This window comes from Anthonomus grandis, chromosome 22, assembly GCF_022605725.1.
Source record: "Anthonomus grandis grandis chromosome 22, icAntGran1.3, whole genome shotgun sequence".
In the NCBI taxonomy this organism is placed as follows: Eukaryota; Metazoa; Arthropoda; class Insecta; order Coleoptera; family Curculionidae; genus Anthonomus; species Anthonomus grandis.
Genome location: NC_065567.1, coordinates 13,518,127 through 13,535,736, shown reverse-complemented (window position 1 = coordinate 13,535,736; position 17,610 = coordinate 13,518,127).

The window sequence follows — 17,610 nt, the reverse complement described above, 5'->3', positions numbered from 1 at the left end:
TAGTAAGATGTTAAAATTTAGCATCAAATTTCTTATCCCAAAAGAATAGTTAATTAATCTTGATTCTTGAAAATTTGCTCTGAGTTGTTGTTTGGCCTTAATATCTTTTTGCTTGCTGAATAAGGGATCAGAAGATCTTCCAGAATCCTGTTCGGGCAGCATATTTTTATCCCAATGTAATTGGTATTGCGGGCTTTTCTAATTTAGGTTCTGGGGTATAGATGGAGATTACGTCTTATGTACGTTGTAATCACACGTCCTTCCGGTACCTTTAGGATACTTCAGCTTTTTGTCAGTATATGCACGGTGTCAGTATGTACATGACTTTTTTTCCACTGTGTTAGATTTTTCTGTTTGTAAGTATGTGTGCGGAGTACCAAGAATTTTGTCAGCTCATTTCCCCTAATGGTATAACTAAAACAGTTTATACCATTCAACACCACAGTATTTTATTCGTGCTTCTCTAATTAGATTTAGGTTGAGGTAAGTATGTACTTCGTGTGCTCAGAACATATTAAAACTGGCAGAACTTTTCCGTAATAGCTCTCTGCAGGGCGTTTTACGTTAAGCGATTGTAATTTTTATGATCTATTGATTATGAATAACTTTAATGAAGTTATTTTATTTCTACCTAATCTCTTAAAAACCTATTAATAACACATTTAAGCCAAACGAAATGATATCCAATAAAAACATGTCTATCGGTTATGCAAGCAATATGTCCCCAAGATATTGAACAAGTTCGAGGTATTGGCGCCAAATGTTAGAAACCTATAGTCTAGTGTGCTAGTTAATTGGGACCTCTCGCATATATTTAAACCGGCATTATTTAAACAAATTACTATAGGCTAGCTGAAAATAAATTAGAATACATTATTAGGCGCTTTGTTAGTGTCGCATTTAAGCCATTTGCCTTTTAATCAACGCTTGATAGTTTATTATTGCAAACCTACGCCAATTTTCAACTTGTCTGAGTATGAATATCTTCTATACCCGGCCTACATGAACGTGGTGTACATAAAATACACGCCTTGTAACATTTTTATTTATTTGATACAGGACTGCTTAGAATAAATCGGTAGGAGTACTTAATAATGTTCTTGAAGACTCTAATAAAAGTTATAAGATGCATATTTATAAAAGTGCAAAATATGTAGTGCTCAAAGTGCCATAAATGTATACGTAATTTATTAATATCACCCTTGGTTTTAAAAAAAAGTAAAAAAAAATGAGGAGAGATCATTTTTAAAATTTGCCATGATGAACATAAAGTACGCTGTCTGACACCATTTACAATATAGCTTCAATACGTAAAAATATAAATTCATACTTAACTAAGGAAGATAACCTAAGTCTAAAACCCATTACTACTAAAACGTTGCCGTTTCTTGATGATATTCTCTCAAAAGGTCACTACCACATTTGTACACCAGTTAAGAATATATTTGGACTTATTCAGTTGATTTCGAATGTAAAGTTACCACATGGTCATGTACATTAAAACACGTTATACCTTGGATTTAATTTTTTTTATTTTAAAATACAATGAAATTTTAATATTGAATAACTCATACCAAAAAAATATTTCTATCAAAGTATTGTTGTAAGCCCGTAAATAACGCTTCGCTGTAAGACCCATATTAGCTAAAGCCTATAGCTACATAAATTAATAAACCTGGCGTTCATTACATTGCATCCTGGCAATACTATTTAGTCATGTCTAAAGGATATAATTAATGAGATTTATATAATTTTTAGAGATCCAGACACTTCATGATAAAACCTACATTAGCCACATTATCTGGACCAAAATCCTACACCATCTGGTAAGGTTTCTGATCAACGAAAAAGTTCACTATATACTTAAATTTATAACATCTCCAAAAAAAATTATAAAAAATTTTCAATTAGAAGCTTAGCAGAAGCATACAATCAATTTGTATGCTTAGTTTTAGTACCTCCAATATTGGATCCAAAAATAAAACATCCACATTACGCAAAGGCATAGGCATCCAATGTTAATGTGAATATATATAGGTTTAAAACGAATAGCGCCAATGGCTAGGTGAGTGAAGAAGAAAACTGATATATTGCGCACGTAATAAAAAAATCAGAAACATCTAGGGATGGTATGTACTACACGATGTAAAAAGCATTTCTATAAGGCAAGGCAAGAAGCAAAATATCACTAGAGTTATCTCCTTTAGTCACTAATTTTTCTGCGGTAACGTTTCACTCATATGCACTCGGGATAAGGTTGTAACATAGGTATATTGTGCTTATTTTTGTGGTAATTTTTTACTTTACTCTCACAGCTGACAAGACTAGACATAGACTGAACATATCATGGCCCTTTGCTTCTTTTTTTGTTCTCTTAAATATATTTTTATATTTGGTTTAAAAAAAATAATTTGACGCTATAAAAAAACAATAAATGTCAATAAAAATATAAAACTTTTTAAATTTCCATTAATGCGTGGATTATTTAAGATTTTACATAATTAAAAAATTAATTTTTTTAGATGAAAGAATCCATGCCATCAAAACATCGTTTGAGATAAAATTACTCCATTTTGGATTTTTGATTCTCTTGCATTATCTTATATCATTATCAGATGTTTTTTAACTTAAACTTATAGAATTTCTTTTTAGTAACACTTACATATAACGTAAAGCCGTTTAAAATGTTTCCAAAAAAACATTTTATATGTATTTAGTATTAATGTTTATATCTTAAACTGAGTGTTCTTTAAAACAATAGCTAAACTTCATACTTTCCCTGTATATCAAAATATTATTTTAGAGCTTGATTATAACAACAACTTTATTTTTTTCATATTCTTTTTTTGTTTGTAATGAAACGTTTTTCTTAATTAATTATTTTCTATTATTTAAACCTGATATTTGAAAAACTTTAAATTCCAAAATTGGGTTAATTTATATGAGTAGAACTGCTTTAAGGATAGATTGAGTTAACGATTCAATGGTACTATTCGAACGTAGGGCCCTGAAGTTTTACGCATGTCCTATGGCAAGGCACCCGTTTGATTGATAGCATCCACTACCTAAAATTCATTTATTAGTTGTACTCAAACAATCGATTATTTATTAGTTAATAAACCGATATCACAATTTCTTAGTGAAGTAATGTTTCTCCGGTTACCATTCTGCCACGTACATATTGATAAAATTGAGGCCATACAAAATATCCTTTTAAGATATTTAATTATAGACTTCGTATTCCAAGGGAAGAACGGACCTGCCACAATGCGACAACATAATATTAATACTTAAAGTAAATAAATAAATAAAATATTTTTATTTCTATATTACAAAACACAATATACAAATGAGATAAACAGCTTTCTTTTGAAATGCTATTACCCATTTATTGTGAGAAGAAATAGTCAATAGATTTTTGACCATAATTTAGAATTTCAAATCACAATTTAGTTATAGTAGTCACTTCTAATAAAAAGTTATATCCGGGTTTTCATATCACTCCATTTTTGGCATATCCATCCATTTACCAATTGTTTGTATTTATTTATTTTTGTAAGATTTTTTATTCTTTTAATCCTTTGCAATTAGATTATAAAGTTTAGTTGATACTGAAGTTATAGTTCTATTTCCAATAGCTTTATTGGATTTTTATGTTTTACACTTTTTATTTACCTATTCCTTGTTCTATGTATATAGTGATGTATGTTAATTTTTTTCCTTTTATGGAAAAATTCTTGTGTGAATTTTTCGGTAAAAGAAATTGTCTTATGTTTAATAAATCTGATTCTTTAAATCATGTTTTTGTAAGATACCATATAATTTTATAAATAAATCCGCTTTTTATTTATTTCTACTGATGGCTTAAAAATATGGTTATTAAAAAATAGTTTGTTAAAATCAAACCGTTCATTAAGTTTTAAGAAATCATTTTTGGATATTTCCTCTACTTCGTCCTACGTTTTTGCTTTTAGAAATATAAAAATGTAGTCGGTTATACTGCTTGTCACACCCAAGTCAGAAAAGGGATATATATCGGGATATATTTACTTCTTGTTTTCGATCTCTAATGTAGCTTTTGATTAACTTAAGGCAAAATTCTCTAATACCTGGCTTTAGCTTTCCTATTAACTTTTGAAAAAGATTTTCTGCATAATATACCTATGTCAAATCAATATTAGGGGCTTATATTGATTTAACATGGGTATATTTTCTTCACCTTTAAGGCAACGTAAAGCCAACATAAAAATGCCTTTTTTCTTATTTTGTATCACCACAAAAAATGTTTATTGATCATCTTCATGAGTAGTTTTTTCAGATTTTTTTGGCTTATGTTTCTATTACCACCACTATATCCAACTGCAAATTACAATTTAAAGTACTGCTATTTTGCATTTGTATTAATTAGTATATTGTATTAATTCTTCATTTTATGAAAATTGTAATAAATGAATTTTATTATTCCAATAGCAATAAAATCGATCCAATAAGATTCAGTTGAATTTACTTCCTAATATGTATCAGTTCTTAACATCATTTAAGCTTTTAATTTTAGATGATTTTCTGTTTCCTAAAAATACGTGGCAACGTTAATGTGCCAACTCAGCCATATAATATTAAAGTCATACGTCTTATTGTCCTCTAGTTAAGCCCCTTTGTGTGGACGGTACACATGTTAAAGCCCTGGCGACGGCTTACCGCCTTAAGATTTATAAATCTCTTATTTCAAACAGACATCATCAATGTATATTATCCTAGCCGCGAGAACAAAATAAAACGACTTAAACAAAGCGAACCGGCAAGGTCAGTCATTTTTTTAAATCGCCCACTATACACTGTTATTGTCCCTGGAAAAAAATTTAAAAAACAGCACCTAAAAAATTTACACTTATTTAACACCTCCATGGTATTAGATGGAATTTTAACTAAAGCACCTTCTAAATATTAATTATTTTATGACAATATGGCCAATACTTTCGAACCATGAGTGTCGGAGTGATATGTATGTTTGCAAAATCTACGTGGGATAAACCAGTTGAGAAATGAAACCTGTGCAAGACAATTTTAGCTTTGCCGGTATCGCGAGTTAAATTTTTATGACTATACGGTGCTTAAATTATTTGTATTTATTTCTACTTTCAAAGAGATACATGCATGCAGATGCCAAATAAAAAAAATAAACCAGGTGCATAAAACCTAAAAATAAAAAGATGTTTCAATATATTTCACTATAATTATTGTTCCTCCGTTCATGTTAAAAAAGTGAATATATGTTATATAATGTTTTTTTTATTCTATAAAGATTATAAAGAATTTGTATACATTTTAAAGTTACATATCTAAAACTTGATAAAAAAGCTTACATTTTAGAGTATAAAGGGTGTAACATAACCCAATTAGCAATTTTTCGACGCAACAACGTTGCATTGTTACGTTGTCTTAACCGTAGAGACAATCCCGTTTTACACCAATTTGAAAGCGATTTTTTTGGTTGTCTCAACGTTACGCAGTGACTCTCGTTAACTTTCTAAACGCTTTTGCAACGTTTTTAGAGTTATCAGTCAACGTTGTTAGACTGATTTTTGGACGGATGGATGCCAGAACGACAGAAAAATTAATAACTTTTTTGACAATAAACTAATAGATAACTCCAGTAGGCAGCTACTCCAAAAATATAACCTTTTTTAATTTTCTGAACAGTCCTTATTAATATTTGTTTTGTATGTAGTTTAATATAGTGAATTATACGGGTAAAATACCCGTTTTAAAAGATTTACAAGCACTTAATTTATAAACGGAACATATTTTACTGTGAAAAGATGTTATTTTAGCCCTAAATAATAGGCGCGCCCTGAATTTATAGCGGATTTTGAAAAAAAAGTAACAAGTAATTTTTTTTTTGGTACATAAGAAACCCACTGTCGTTGTCCCTGGTTGGCCTGAAGCAAGTGGAAGAACGGATGGACCTAATTTAAAATTTTAATGTTTCAATTATTGTTTGCAGTTTGTTGCGCGTATGCAGCAAGTTTTTTTACAAACTTTAATAAACAAAAACATTAACTTTTACAAAAAAATTCATAAGCTCTTCGAAAAATATAAACTCAGAATGTAATGTTAACATTACATTCTGAGTTCTCATTGCTGCTGCTGCTATATAAATCGTAAAAAATTAAACTTTCTAAAATTTACCATTGTTTTCAAACTGGTTAGTCTCTCGTGCAAAGAAAGGCTATAAAGTAGGATATAGAAACCATGAAGTAAACCATTTACAAAAAGTAAACCCAGTATTTTAAACTTTAAGTATGTAAAATTTAATATCAACCTTTTCGCTGCTATCTTCCGTCACTTCCATTGATTCTACATAATCCATATCAACTTCGGGTAAGCTAGTTGTAGGCATTTCTGCTTCCATTGCAAGTTTTTTTTGTGTCTGTAGTAAGTTGCAAAATAGTTAGTCTTTATATATATTTTTTAAAGCAAAACCAAAATAATAAATCCAAATAATTCCAAGCAAAGAATGAATTATAAAAATAAAAAAATATAGATTAAGTAGGTTATGTAGAATCGAATATTCTTTCTTCCTCTTATTCTCTCTATCTTTATTTTTCATCTTCTTCCTAAAACTCTTAACATGTTAAAAAGCTCCCTCTACAGCGAAAAATGCTTAACACAGACGATCAGGAAATGTAATACCCATTTGCTAACGATGACGTAACGTTGTTCTTACTGGGTTTTTAATTCGAAAAATTGTACACGTCTGCACGTCGTTGTTTTAAGTGTAAATTACTACTGCTACCATCTATAGTAAAAAATTACGTTGTAAAAACAGCAGAGTTTTACAACAGTTGCGATACAGGTGCAATACGTCGAAGTTTGGTCGAAAATAAACGTCGTTGCAAAACCAACTAAATTTTGCACTGAAAGCAACTAGTGAAAATAAGAGTAATCTCAACTTAGGTGACTGCAAATTCTTACTTGGGAAGTGATGACTTTATTCTCAAGGGGTGAGTTTTACATTTTACATTTTAAATTAAGAAAGTTTATATAAACATATGTCCGCAGACGCTTTGTTCGGATCATGCGCATTTTTTTGAAGAAACCATCGGAAAAACTCGTATCGTGCATGAAAATCTCTTGGCAACAGTGCTTGCACCCCTTAAATGTGGTATGGATAAAGTAAATTTGAGTGCAAAACCACAGGAGGGCAAAACCCTCCCAACATTTTGGCGGCCAATGTTACTGCTTGCAGAATTGCTTCCACTGATTGTTTAGTCATTATTATTCTCGGTCTACCAAGGCGCTCAGCATTAGTAGTTAAAAGATTCAGTTTCGCAGAGTCGGACATGGAGTCTTATGATGAAATTCATCTATTGGAGAAGCGTTCGTGGTAAAGTCGACGGGCTTCTGCAACTTCTAAAATTGTAAGCCCATAAATAAAATGCATTTCAGCTAATTCGAAGTTACTCATAGTTATCTGCACACTGACACACTTTCAATGAATAAGGCCATAGACATGCTTGGAATCATGTCTCTTGGAAACAATATCTTTGAGAAAATTTAAGGAACAAAAAACCTCCATTTTTATTTATTTTATTAAAAAAAAAATTAGCACTCTGCATCTCGAAATCGAAGTGTCTCTGGACATGACTTACGTTACAGTTACACCCTTTTTACAACTGAACTAAAGAAAAAAAAACAATATCTCAGAAAACGTCTTTGGGATCATCTTCCTGGATCAAGATAGTCTGAGACTATCCATGGAGCTATAAATCCAAAAGGTTTAAATTGGTAGTACAATTAAGTAAAATTAAATGATGAATTCTTACGGGATTTCTCACAAAGCATTGTAAATAATTCGTGTTGTTATTCGTTGTGTTATGAAAATACCACAGAAAATTCAAATCAGGACAATCTGATGAAAGCAGATTCTGTGAGGAGTAATAAGGGGACTTACAGATACATATCTTATTTTGCTTTGAAATTTCTTGAAAAGCACTTTTTTAGATTATTTGTAGTAACTTAAAACTAAAAACAAATCATAATTTTCTGATGAAGATTCTCACGAAAGATATCTTTGGGTACGTTATATCATCGATTTGATGATAACAATACAGGGCGACAATTTGAAAACGTGAAATGGCTTTATATTAGGAACGAAAAACTGAATAAAAAGACGTTGAAAACTTTGATGAGCACCTTTTCACAATTAATATCAATAAAATCAAATTTATACCACTCTCCTAATACAGAGGCTCTCATCCTAATTTTACATCACCAAAGTTAGAAAATAAAAACTTAGAAATAATAAGTTGTCAAAATATCAGCTATCTCGAAGTTATGGTTGACTCCCATTTAAAATGAAATGAACACATCAACGCGTTATGTAAAATAAACTGAGATATCTGATATTGACGGTTAAAGAAGCTACAAATACCCTAACTACCAAAAAAAGCTCATTGTTTATAATGGTCTATCCAATCTATATTAAGATATGGCATATTGGCATTGGGAGAAGTTTTCAAAACGTACTTCAGACCAATAGCCATATTACAAAAAAAAAATTTAAAAGTAATACTGAAAAAAAAAATTAGGCATCCTAGCAAAGAGCTTTTTCCAAAATATAACAGTTTTAACATACGTCAATTATATGCTAAATCAATAATAATATATCACCAAAATCAACCCTTTAAATCAAACCCGCATTCTTATAAAACTAGAAATTGCATTGCACTGGCAACTCCTACCGTACAAAAAGCAATTGGTACAAAAAAAATTTATATCTGGCACCTAAAATGTTTAAAATGCTTCAAGTAAACAAAGAAACCAAAAAGTTTGTTTTAAACCTAAACTTTGAAAACTTGAAAATTTATTAAACAGTGACAATTTTTTTTAATTAAACAAAACAAAAGCAAAACTCGTCATTACACAATTAAAATATAAACTTTTATTATTTGTCTTTCATTTTTAAAGAAAAAAAATCTTATCTTTTATTGATTTCTACATCTTTTTTTTTGCGTTTCTGTTCTTATTATTATGTAGGTCCTTTTTTGAATTTCTTGATTTTGTTTTTTTATTATTGATCCAAGTGGGGCTTAAATTTTATATGTTTCTTGTCTATTAGTACTTGAAACATTCTGTATCAAACAACTGTATTTATTTATTTTGTACTTTGACAATAAACATATTTTTACAAAAAATATTAAGAGATGGTATTATCGATAATTTTGAAATCCTACTGAGGTTTATTAAACTACTAATAGGGCGGGAATATGAAAATCAGAAGACACGGACATTTATTTGTAGAAGAACGCTTTCTACAATTCCAATAATATGGGCCTTCTCATTATGTAGTTCTCGTTGGGAAATGGGTGGATAATCATTATCCTAATCTGTGAAAGAAGAGATCCTATTAAATGGCCACCTAGATTTCCGGACCTAAAACCTCTTGACGTCTTTTTGTGGAGTCACCTAAAATATGAAACGCAACCGGACTCACTACAGCAACTCCACCATAGAATAGTTTAGGAATGCAGTGCTAAATCTAGAGAACCATTTATAAATTTACGTAAAGAATTTGAAAATAGGCTTTAATATTATCTTCAAAATAACGGAAATCATTTTTAACGTTTAATTAAATAATAATAAAAATTTCAAAATAGTGTTTGTATTTATCGTTTTCCTTTATAAACAAAAAAGAATTTTCTGAAATGCGGTTTTCTGTGATATCATTGGAAAGCATTTTTCAAGAGCTTTAAGATCATATACTCGACCCTCCTTTTCTGTTTAAGATTTTGGGGGTATATCTCACCCTGTCCAATGGGTTGGAGATAAGGGCGAGATATTATGCTGTTTTTGTTCCCCCTTCATTTATAGAAACTATTTTCAGTCTTTTTTATTCAGAATTTCTTTTTTAATATGTGAGCATTTCAAGTTTTTAAATTGTTACCTTATATAGTATTATGAATGGCTACCAGTATTGTAGAATTTTAGTCGTACAAATCTACAAAAAATTAGCAACCAAAAGTAAGTCTTTCCTCAAATTAACAAGTAATATATATATCATAATTGTGTTTTAAGTGGTGAAAAACTTGATTTTATTCTGAACTTTTCCTATTCAATCAGGTTTTTTTTAAATAGAGTGTCTATGGTATTGAAACAGTTGTTTTTATTTTTGCCTTTATTTAAGTTTTGCCTGATTTTTTCTTAAAATATTTGTTAAAGAAAAAGAATAATTATATTGCAAATGTTGACTTTACCTTATTCAATAACTTAAAATAAAAAAAAATAAACTAAGCTAATTTATATTTATATATATTTTATGTAATCCACCAATATGGTAAAACCACTTTAAAAGTGGTTTTTATGAGGATATTAGCCAGAATTGCAAAATGTCAATTACCAATTAAAGACACGAGATCAATAACTAAAATACAAATTTTATAAAATTATTAAATTATATTTAACAAAATAAAAAAAACAGTGATGTTAGTATGAATAGGCTCAGACAAATCTAACTGATTATAGAAATATATTTCTATTAGAAAATCTAATAGTTTTCTTCCCTCTAATTTTGATATTTGCACTTTCTTCGTATGTAAAAATGAATAATGATCTACATTCTAAAATAAGGCATAAGCATTATCTTAGAAGAAAAATTAAATAGCAAAGGGAGATTTTATCCATGCAAGGTTGAAAACTATCCGAATAAGAAATTCTTTTTTTGGTGAATAAACTTTTTCTGATAAAGGATATTATATTAAGCCGAATTTTAAACTACAAACACATAGTAATTTAACTCAATTTTTATATGTAATTTATTCTGTTGATATATTATGAAGTTATTTTTTAATCAATGGGGAAACAGTTTTGAGTTTTACAATATCCATTTAATCCTAAAATAAGACTCATTTTAAACTGATTAAATAGAGGTTTTTAATAAATTGGAAGTCAATTTTTTAAGGAAACGTGGTAACATTTTAAAAAAAGACGCCAAAAATTCGCCACAATTGAGAACAAACAAATAAAACTATTCATCATTAAATATAGTATGTTATATCTTTATTTTATTTTATTGCTTTTCTGCCTTTTCAAAATGCTTCTACTAATTTGCGAATAGACAAAGGCGTTCACTTATTAAGAAAAATTAAGATGTATTTTCACACGACAATAAATTTGTATAAAAATGATGGTGCAGCACAGTATACAATTTCTACCCGAGGCCACGCAATGATAAAACAAACAGTAAAAAATAGTCAAGTAGCCTAAAAAGGTCATCTATTCCGGTATTCAGATACTACAATTGGTACCGACGATACTCTGGACACCCTATTGCTATTTCTTTTATTATTTGATTAATTGTGCTGATTTATTATGTTGTTTATTGTGTTGCTAATATCTGATACTGCAATTAGTTATTTATTGTATCCTGTATTGTATTGCTCTAATTTTTATTGAATTTAATATAACTATAACCTCTCTATAATATTTTTCTGTATGTTTGTCTGTTGGATAAAGATCATATCATTTCAGGCATTGGTCTCTGAAGCCAATTTCCAAAAGTCTAAGCGATTTTTTATAATCCAGCACCAGATTATTAGTTCGGTAACTATTATGATTTGCTTTCTGTTAAGTTTTAGAGTTTGGGAGAATACAAATGAATTAAATTATTATAGTGCAGTTTCCGTTTTTAAATGCAGATAGAGTAATATATCTGTCAAAAACACTTAGGTTGGTCAGTTACTTTCCAATATTTATCGATATTGTTACAAAATTCAGAAATACACTTTTATTGTTAACGTCAAAAAACCCTAACCTAACTCGCTTTGACTGTCGTTAAATTGTTTTTAACGTAAAAACTGACTAAACAATTAAAACTGAATACAATATCACGAAGCGCGTCCTTTTTAAAGCCCGATGGAACAATTTCGAAATATTTAAAATTTTCTTCATTGTTTTTGCCGAAAGAGACCAATAATTTCAGAAAAATACTGACACTCTAAGTAAGTATACAAATTCTAGAACGTCTAAAATACAGGAATTTACAATAATATAACCTAAATAACCTAAATTGGGGCCAACATGGGGTCCTCAAACAAGAATGGTTTTGTTATGTATATCACAATTGTGAGCCACGGGAGTTAACGTGGTTTGGTTTTAATTAAGTTGGATACAATTAATTCTTTGTTACAGGAAGAAGTAAGGAAATTATTGATTTGGACCATCTAAGGGATGACGAGGAGCCATTGTTCCAACTTCTAGACGAAGTTGGGTCGGATTCCGAGGATGAAGAAGATGAGTTTGAAATTCACGAAAAGATCCCAATTGTAGCACCAAATGAAGCTGATAGCTCTTCAGATTCAGAAGATAATTTCCCTCTCATACATTTCCAGACTCTCCAGTGGAAGCATGGAAACTTTAGAAGCAAGGACTTTCCTGTTAAAGAGGACTGTACTCCATCCATAAAAAAACGAAAAAACGAATATTATACGTAAAAACTCCAAACGAATATTTTGCTAAATATTTGGATGATGATTTTTTTGAGTCAGCCGCAAATTTCATCATTCAATGATACATATGTATTGGAATGGAAAATATAAGTTCCCATTAATTGATGGGGTCATGACCCGACAAAGGTTTTACATGATACGTGAAATTTACATGTCGTTGACAATCTTAGCGTATCAAAAGAGGAACAAAAAAAAATAGATTGTGGAGAATACACCCAGTAATTGATTTGGTTCGCAATAGATGTAAAGCCATTGAAAGAAAAGAAAAGATAGCTTTTTCTATTGACGAACAAATGATTCCTTTTTTAGGAAGATGTCCAGTTCGACAATTTGTTAAAAATAAACCAAGACCAGTGGAACTGAAGAATTTCGTTCTTACGACATCCGACGGACTGGTATTGGATTTTGAAATCTACCAGGGCAATACTACCACACTAAAAGATAGGGATTTAGGCTTGGGACCCTCAATAATATTGCGTCTAGCAGAAACATTATCTCAAAATAGTTACCTGTATTTTGACAGATACTTTTTAACTATTGCTTTGATGAACAAATTGACGAGTTTGAACATAGATTCAGCTGCTACAATTATTATGTCCAACAGAGTGAAAGGGTTTGATTTTAAAAAAGACAGTTTAATGAATAGGGGAGAGTCAGAAGAAGTTGATAGAACCGATAATAAACTTTGCATTACAAAGTGGAAAGATAATAAATCTGTTTTAATGATATCCACAGCTTTTGGAAGACAGCCGGAAACTGAGGTGCAAAGATGGAATAAAACAGAAAAAAAACGTTCAGGCATGCCCAGCTGTTGTTAAATCATACAACGAAAACATGGGTGGTGTAGATGTTTGCGACCAAATGATGGGATACTATCGATTTTTCTTTCGACCCCGGAAATGGACTCTTAAAACATTTGTTCGACTTAGCAATAGTAAACAGCTGGATAGAGTATCGAAGGGATGGTTATAGTCAAAACCTTCGAAGCAAAGATATTATGGATCTTTTGGAATTTAGACTTAATCTTGGGGAATATCTGATTGCCGGTACTAAGAAGCGTGTATTGGAGGAAACAGAATGCCAAGAAAATATAGAGGAAGAGACTAGCGTTGAAGGAAATGAAATAATAAAGAGAAAAATTCCTTTCAGTTTGCCCTGTGCAGACAAACGATTTGATGGTTTTGAACACTGGTCAAAGAATGAAGAAATGAAGAACCCAGTTATGCAGGTTAGAAGGGTGCAAAAGTTGGTCCAGAATGCGTTGCCTAAAATGTAATGTTTTTCTTTGTTTAACCAAAGATAAAAACTGTTTTATTTCATTCCCTACAAAGTAATAAATTTTGTTTCACAATTGTGCTTTTTTAATGTTGGCTCCCTAGACACACAATTGTGTACTCGCTAAATCCCTCCCTTAACCCTTTCGAATATTTTTTAAAGTAATTTTCCGTACCGTTTGACCCAATTTTATCGGCGTAAAATAAATATAAACCTCAAACTCAATTTTTTTTTATCTCGGTACTGTAAGGGTTAAAAACTAAACACTATAGATGAAAATATTGAAACAAATGTAAGTAGAACCCTAAGTAAGCCCTACGACTCAACTTTAACTGTAGAATACGAATAAAATAGTACAAAAACTAGAAGAATAACTAACGTATAACAATAAGAATAACGTATAATAATTAACGTCTTTACATTTTCATAATACTGCTCCCCTCTCATGTTTGATCGTCCCGATCAATTAACACCTCCAGGGTCAAACATGACACCACCTCAGTCACCATAGGGCGCTAACCGGACGATGTTTACAATTTTCATCTTCGTTGTCGGATGTCGCGGTACACCACGTCGTTGATTCTGGTGGCAACATGGAATGGCCGTTTTCAATCTTTCTGGAGCTTTGGTGCTTCGTCCTCCGTGGATTGTATAACCATACTCTATTCCCAGGATTAAAATCGGTAGAATTTGCGTTTATGTCATAACGTGATTTCATTCTGTTACTTTCTAGGTGAAGCTTATCCCGTGCTTCTTCGTGAACAATTTGCAAACGCTCTTGTAGAGGTCGACCGACTCCTTAAGGGTTTCAGACTTGTGGTATCTCCCAGTAATAATGTCCAAATGTACACGAAGTTCATTACCGAAGACAACTTTTGCAGGGCGTTTTCCAGACAGCATTGATATTGCTGGTTTTCTCTTTCTCTAGGCTTTGATACTGTGGATCACGATCTACTTTGTTCTAAATTTAAATTTATTAGATATTTTGAAAGTTATCTTTTAGATAGAAAACTGTGGTTTGAAATAACAAGTTATCAACTGCTTCTCCTATTTGTACTGGTGTACCAGGCTTAATATTAGGACCTTTGTTGTTTCTTATATATATACAGGGTGCCTCCGATTAAGTCGGCACTATTGGTATCTTTGTTAATATTTAAGATACAGGGTCGGTTAAATTAGCAAACTAGTAGGATTTTTTCTGTTGATTAAAATGGTGAAAACAGAAAAAAAATTGAACATCGCGTTTTCGAGAAAATGTGGAAAATGTACTTTTGTTAAATGGAATCCCCTGTATGTTTTTACATAAATCAAAAGATAATAATTTTCTTAATAAAAAAGTTTATTTACACTAATAGCCTAAACCTAAAAATAACAAAGTTATAGCGATATTAATAATTTTGTCAAATTTAGGCAAGTTGGCCTTGAACTTTTTGAAAGCAAAACAAATAAATCATTGTTTGAATAATAAAATGACAGTAGCCATAGAGATTTTATTAAATAAAGAAATACAGACAGTTACATGTTAGCAAAGTTTGTGATTTTCGTAAAATCTAAATTAGTAAAATGGCTTTTACGCATATTGAAAAATGTGATATGTTAGAATGTTACCTTGTATGTCGAAAAAATAGTGACAGAGCGCTAGAAGAGTACTGCCAGAGATTCCAGACTCGTAACTTGCCAAACCGTAGATACTTTTTAATTCTCTACAGAAAATTTAGAAGTAACGAAAACGTGTTTAAAAGAACTAGAAGAAGGAACCAATTTATAGTAAGCGAGGATGTTGAAATTTCCATTTTGGCATATTTTGAAGCTCATATGGAAAACTCAACTAGAGATTTAGCAAGAGCTTACGGTGTGAGCTTAGTAACAATTTGGCGGGTCTTAAAGAGACACAAATTTGTGCCATATAAGTATCGACCAGTACAAACATTGTTGCCTGGCGATAACGAAAGAAGACTTGCTTTTTGCAACTGGTTACGTAATGCATATGAAGCTAATGATAATATTTTAAACCGTATAATTTGGAGCGACGAAGCTAATTTTTCAAACAAAGGTATGTTTAACCGTAAAAATGTACACTATTGGTCCCAAGAAAATCTTTTCCTTACTGATCCCAGAAATCCTCAAAATCAATTTAGTATAAACGTTTGGTGCGGCTTAATAGGAAGCCAAGTAAAAACACCTGTGTTTTATGATGACACTTTGACTGGAAGGAGATCTGTTGATCTCATATTATCTGGAGCGCTGGAAGATTATTTGGATAATGTTAACTTGGAGAGACGGCAGCAAATCTATTTTCAACAGGATGGAGCACCTCCCCATCAACTAAATGATGTAAGAATATTACTTAATAGACTGTTTGACGATAAATGGATTGCGACACATGGCCCGATTCGTTGGCCACCTAGGTCACCAGACCTAACCCCTCTAGATTTTTATTTTTGGGGTTACATAAAAAATGAAGTGTATAAAAAAAATACAGAACGTTGATGAACTTCAAACACATATTAGGCAAATAATTGGATCAATAGATAGAAGATCAATCTTAAAAGCTACAAGACGTGTGCTTAAGTGTGCTCAGAAATGTATTGAACAAGATAGCGATGTTTTTGCTCATTTATTGTAAATTAGTAGTTTTACTTAATGTTATTTATTTCAAAGCCAACTTGCCTAAATTTGACAAAATAATTAATATCGCTATAACTTTGTTATTTTTAGGTTTAGGCTATTAGTGTAAATAAACTTTTTTATTAAGAAAATTATTATCTTTTAATTTATGTAAAAATATACAGGGAATTCCATTTAACAAAAGTACATTTTTCACATTTTCTCGAAAACGCGATGTTCAATTTTTTTTCTGTTTTCACCATTTTAATCAACAGAAAAAATCCTACTAGTTTGCTAATTTAACCGACCCTGTATCTTAAATATTAACAAAGATACCAATAGTGCCGACTTAATCGGAGGCACCCTGTATATTTGCGATTTGTTCCTAATTTGGATATGATAATTTATCAGCTCAAGAAATGTCAAGTTTGCTTTAAAAATAAACATCTCTCTATATTTATCCAAAAATCCAGGTTTAATATTCGACTAGAACGATTCAGGAAGCACGTCTCTGAGTTATTACTAAGATCATATTGTGCTTAAAAAATGTTATATGCAAATGTACATAATGTGTTTTACAAAAAATATACCTAGTTTTAATCTAAGAAAGTCTCTGTATAAGTCTCAGGTATTTGTAATGTTTCCACAATAATCCGAATTAAGAAGCTAAAAAAATTATTAAAAATAACTCGCTAAAATGTGTTTGGCTACAACTTTCAAACGAAGAGTGAAACTACATTATTTGTAAAATTTCTTATCCTCTTAGTATCACATTATTTCTAGTATATTAATATTATTTATTATATACTTTATAAAAATAGATAAATAGCAAGAAGAGTAAGGAAAAAAAACCTTTATCTCCTTATCCCTTATTCTATTTATAATTGTGATCTTGATGGAAATTTAACATATCTGGATCCTGGTTATTTTAGAGCATTATGTACTCTTATACAAAAAATTTTTTTTTGGACAGTGAGAGAATTGTTTAGCTTAATTGGCAAACAATATTGTGGATATTGTATTTATTGACATCGGCCGGAGAAGCACTACAGAGTTATTATATTGTATATATGCATAAAATGCTATTTTTGTTACTGTTTTAGACTTATTGGATTTTGATGTTTTTTCTATTAAAATTTAATTCTTACATTATTTTGTTTATTCTTTCCGTCATAATTGTAATCTTTTTTGAACTTTGAAGAGTATTGTATGTAAGCATAAT